This window comes from Eubalaena glacialis, chromosome 12, assembly GCF_028564815.1.
Source record: "Eubalaena glacialis isolate mEubGla1 chromosome 12, mEubGla1.1.hap2.+ XY, whole genome shotgun sequence".
In the NCBI taxonomy this organism is placed as follows: domain Eukaryota; kingdom Metazoa; phylum Chordata; class Mammalia; order Artiodactyla; family Balaenidae; genus Eubalaena; species Eubalaena glacialis.
In genome coordinates this window covers 94914268-94920267 of record NC_083727.1, presented here as the reverse complement: position 1 = coordinate 94920267, position 6000 = coordinate 94914268, and positions in this window count along the sequence as shown.

Sequence of the window (6000 nt, the reverse complement as noted above, 5' to 3'; positions counted from 1 at the left end):
AAAAGTTCCTATGTTTTCCTCTAAAGGTTTTAAATGCTTAGATTTTGTTCTAGGTCTCTGACCCACTTTGAGTTTGTGCACAGTATGAGTAACATTCAAGGTTCACTTTTTTTTTCTATTTCGATGTCCAGATGTCCCAGCACTACCTACGGACAGTACTATTATTTCCTCATCAAATTACCTTGGCACGTTTGTCAAAGATCAATTGACTCTGTAAATGGTGGTCTATTTCTGAACCACTTTTTGCATTCCATTGACCTATTTGTTTATCCTTAAACCGAGGCCACAGTCTTGATTCTTTAGCTCTGAAGTAAAGCTTTAGAATCAGGAAATGGAAGTCCTCCAAATTTATTTTTGTTTTTAAGCCTTATTTTGGCAATTCTAGGTCCTTTATATTTCCATATATGCATTAGAATCAGTTTGCCAGTTTCTACAAAGAAGTCCTGGGGCTTCCATTGTATTTATAGATCAGTTTGGGGGAAAAATGACATCTTAACAATGAGTTTTCTAGTCCCAGAATATCTTTCCTTTTTATTGTCTTTTAAAATTTCTCTTAACAATCTTTTGTAGTTTTCAATGTACGTATCTTGCACATGTTTTGTTAAATTTATCCCTCAGTACTTCAAACAGCCTGCCTTAGAAGTTGTCTACTGCAGAAAGCAATCTTCCATTATTTATTAGTTTTATTAGCTTAATTCCCAGAATAACGATTTCTTCAAATTGATGGTAGAGGAGGGGTGGTAATGGGGGAAGGGTCATTCCCAGTGGGAAGCATTTCCAGTTACAAGATAATTCCCTGCTGTATTAGAAAAAGATATCTCTGGATAAACACTCACTCCACCCCATTCAAGGGAGACTGCAGACGTGAACAAGTCTCGCTGGTATCAATAACGAAGCTACTTACTAAGACAATTAGGTCTTTAAAGTTGAAAGCAGCTCTTTTATGGATTCCCCCATCTACAGATCTATGTGGAGTTACCACTCAAAAATTATCTAATTTATCATGGTAATGGGCACTTAGAAATTTTTTTCCTAGGTCTAGATATTTCTTTTCGCAGAATTCCCATACCTGAGTTTGAATCGGCAATAGCATTTGTGTAATTACGGAGCACTTGTAGGAGGCTAAAGATTAAGAGAAATGTTTATCAGCAGAGTTTTACCCAGATGCACAAAATTCTCTTGAAAACACTTTTGGGAACCGTAACTACCCACTGATCTTTTTGCTTTGCACACAAAAATGTTGATGATAAAGAGGAAACTGACTTTCTGAACCATCAGATATTATATTATTTATTCCTCTCACCAAATCCCCTGATGGGTAGTTTATAGATTTTCCTTCATTTAAAAAGTAGATTATTCAAGATTCCTGAAAGAATTATGTTACAAATTTAATAATAACACATTAACTTACACAGTGCTTCTTCTGTGATATCCATTTTTTCCTCTTAACCATCAAATTAGATAAAGAAGGATTAGGTGTTATCTAATCAGGAACCCAACCCTAAAGACAAAGCAAAGAGCAATCTAGAATGTTATACAGAGATCTGGTTCTGTGTTTTTCTTAATTCCCTTTCTTCTTTACCTCCATCTTTCTCTCTTTTAAATTTTGGCCTTTCAAAGAAAAACTCAGAAACCACAAATATTTAAGAAATACCAACAACAATTATGGTTTATTAACTGCTCTGTGTCACGAAAAAACAATGCAATTCTATAACTTTCAGTTTCCTCCAAGGTGAATATTACTGTCCCCACATTACAGACAAAGAAGCTGGATTTCATGGAGTATCAGTGACCTTCCCCAAGGCCACACGGCCAGCCGTGGAGACGGGATTCAAACCACAGAACCCAACGTGTATCACACAGATGACTCCAAAACTAAAATATGTACTTAATTCAACCAAAGGGTGAATACAAAGGGAGACTTTAGCATTTAGTTTAACAGATCTTCCAACCTGCATCTATTTAGGAAAATATACATACAGAAAAGGTGACACCACATCCCGGAAAGAGCACAGAGCTAGGGGCTGGGAGCTAGGTTCGAGCTAAACCAAAGAGCAAGTTGTCACAAAATCGAAGAAACTCTTTAAACGTGTTTCTTCATGAGTCAATGCCAACGTTGGACTTCATGCTTTCTAAAGTCTATTCCAACTCTAGATTCTACCAAACACCACCACCAACAACAACTTTGTGTCTCTTATTACAGGGGTAATATTCTTTTCTTTTTTGAGTTGTACATAAGTGATCTTTTCAACTTAGACCAGAGTCTTTAGAAACACCATAGACTTCTAAGGAGGCTGGAGTCATCGGGGCAGGTGCCCCGCTTTCCTGGGCAACCTCTGTGGGCTGAAGCCTCCGGGAGACGCTGCTTAGCAGCTGCTTCCGCCACAGCCCGGAGCCCAGAACTGAGATGACCGTGGACAGGAAACTGACCCCGTATGCATCAGTACTTCTGGTTTCCCGGTGACCACGAGGGCCCAGGGGAGCCGACGTGTCCATGACCCACGGAGGCTTGGGGTCGAAATGGTGTGCTTGCTGCTACACACTGAAGGCTCTCAGCTCCATCACCGGCACCGCTGGCCTAAGTTCAAATCGCCAGCTGAGACCTTGAACTTCAGCAGTTACCACCTCAGCAGCAGCCTAGCACAGCCACTCCACAGGCCTGCCCAGAGGACACCCCGGGCATCTTCTCACCTGTTCTCCTCTGCTGCCACAAATGTGCAGCGAGACCACGTCAATGCCCACAGATGCCTTCCTGAGCAAGAAAAGAGAGGGGGGTATAAAATCCCAATGACTAGTCCCTTCACCGAAAGAAATAGGGTCATTCCAAAGAGGCTGTCACTCCAGCCATGATCCAGATTTTGAACAGTCTGGATGTTTAACCCAAAAGTAGAAATATGAACAAGAGTGACAGAGATAGTTCCCGTTGACAAGTCTAAGAGGTCCCTATCAATCAGCAGGGTGGGACTTGTGAGGAAGATACGATGAGCTATTGAGAAACAGATGCTCCATTTTCTCTACATACCTCATTTCACTGTGAGTGGTGTTGTGACCTCAAACAATTTTAGAATTTGAGTTCATTACAGTAGCTAAAAAAGGACAAACAAAATGAGGAACCGCCCCCTTCACAAAGTCATGTTCGGCTTAAGTGTTTTTCTACGTATGTAACACACTCAAGCCTCTCTTAGGATGGCCTGTAAAAAATGTTCATGGAGGTTAAAGGAATTTGGGCGACCATTTACTCCATCCATGAAAACTTCCATAGGATTTCCATTTAATGAAACCTTAAGATAAGCGAGTTCTTAGTTTCAATTGGTTGTCAACATGTAGGAAAAAGAAAAGCTCACATCAAAGAAGCAATACAACTGGAAAATTAAACATTAAGGTGAAAAGCCATTTCTTAAAGTGTAGCCTTTGCTGTCAATCAGAATTTGGTCTAAAGTGTAAAACCAGAAGGGAAAAGTCAGCTCTGCTGTGAACTGCCAAGGAATTGCCTTTATTCTGCCAAAAGCTCCAGATGCTTTTCTTACAGAAACACTTCTGTTTCATGCTCTCACTTGTTTATTTCCACGCGCATAACGCAGCCAGGCACGGAAACAGGTACTCTGTTAATCCACCAAATGTGATTTTTAAATTACTTCATCTTATTTCAGATTTCAAACCAAGCAGGAAAAGTAGGACCGTGTACTTCCCTTTCTTTTTTTTTAACCTTGGATTTGAAACTTCCGAGGTTAAAAAAACTTTAAACTTTAAACTGTTTTAAACTTAAATCAGTTTAAAAGCAATTAATGACATTTGTTACTAAGTGACCCCAAATCAGGAAGAAATTATGATCCAAGTTTGTCCAACAAAGCATTAAATACTTAGGAAATGTTTCAATGTAAATCTTTGTACTGTCATACAAATAATTCATTTTGAAAGCTCTTTGTCTTGTGGAAGACATCTTATTTCAGAAATGGATCCAGAAATAGCTGTCCATATATTCATGCATCTTGTTTCAAGATATCACTGCTAAACATCTTTTTTAACTCAGCGGCTGTTGATTGAGTGCTTTTTATGTGCTGGACCCTAGGTTAGGCACCCGAGATACAAGACACACTGTGGCATCTTGGGAAGGCTGCATTCTCTCTGAAGGCAGAGGGAAACTTAGGAGTCTTTACACTAGATAAAGGCCTACAGAGGCAGCAGGGGTGCAAACGAGGGGGTGGATTGCAGACAAACTCCAGAAGTAGAATCAACAGAACTTGTTGCCAAACCGGATGAGTTGACAAATGAACATTCCCACGTAGCTCCCTGGTTTCCACTTCCTTCGGGGGATCAGGTGATGCCATTCGATGAGCTTAGAAACGTTGGGGGCTAAGCCCAGCCAGCTCCGTGTCATCCCAGAGATGAGCTCTGAGGAGCGGCTTGTGCAGAAAGGCACACGTGGGAGGTGACGACAAAGTCCACTGTCAGAGCCCCGGTGGGTTCTTCCCCAGTGGAAATGTTTGAACCAACTTGAGAGCCTGTCAATGTGAACACTGGCCAGTGGAAAATGCTCGGGGCGGTGAGAAAGCCACTCTCACGGACAGGACTCTAGTCTTGGGTGACACCGCTGCACGGGCCAGCCCCTGTCCAGGCTGATGCTTTTGAACCCTTCCAGTTCTCCGAGGGCGCTCACGGGTTACAGGGCAAACACACTGAACTGGGAGCCCGGGCTCCGGCGCCACCTCGAGCTCTTGCATCTGCAGCATTTGGGGGAGGACAGTTGTGTCCCCTGTCTTCGTTTTCTAGGACATTAGGATTCACACTCACTGTCAACTACGGAAGTCTATAATATCCTTTCCCATTTCTGGACAGGGAAACAGGTAAAACGAGGGGGAATTGGTCGAAATGAATGCCAGAGGAAAAAGAAAATATTCAGCTTCTATCGGCGTCAATGAGAATTTATTTCCTATCTTATTGATAGTGTTGTGTGGCGCATTCTGAAAGGATTTACGGTTGAACGAGACAGCGGCCCAGGAACTCTGGTGACCCCATTTTAATTTCACGGTATGAAGATACTTACAGGTTAGAATTTTGAAAGATGAATATTTATTTAGCAGAAGATTTTTCATCCTCCTGGTTCTGGTTGTTAGAAAACAATGGCAAGAAGGCCACCAAGTTCATAGAATTGATTACACACACATTTTTAAACAGTGTTAACTGTTAAGTGGCCTTCTACTAAGTTATGACGTAAATGTCTATTTGGAGGGTTTTAAGTTAGATTGACTTCCATTGAGACAAATGCTGCACAATGTCTGTGGTGACCAAACATCTAGATTTTCTCTAGAATGCTAGCAACCACTACACAGAAGTGTCTTGAATATGTCCCTGGCATTTCACCCACACTCTAATTCTCCCAAGAAACTCACAAAGTAGACATTGTTGCCAACAGGAGACCAGAGACCCTGAGAACTTACGTGACTCACCCAAAGCCACACAGCCAACTGTAAGTGACCATGTTGCTACATGGACCCAAGTCCATCTGGCCTCCAAGCCAGCTCTCCCCAGTTAGACAAAATGCTTCTTTGCCCTTACTTTTTCCTCCTTCAGGGATTTTTCTCTTCCTGACAACAGTGAAATCATCCACTCAGGGTTCTCAGACACCCTCTGGGTCCTAAGGTGAGCCACCAGGGCTCCTTTGGTTCACATCATCCACCACTTCTCTGTTTATTCTTTCCTCCTCTACCCTCTTCCTTTTCTCAAGCTGAGCGTAGAACAAACAAGCTATTTCAATCACAGCAAAATATGTTACACACCATTTGAGAAGAACATATTTGTATATTCCTCGGTAGTGCTGAATATACATTAAGGTTATAAAAATAGTGGAATGCTAACTATTATAGCAAAATTAATAAACCCAGCTTTCCTGAGTAAAGTCAGATCCACGCTGGCTCTCTTTCTTGTGAATAACCTATATTTAAAACGCTCTTCCAATTAATCCCACATATTCACGGGGATAATCCCAAGGGCAGGATCATC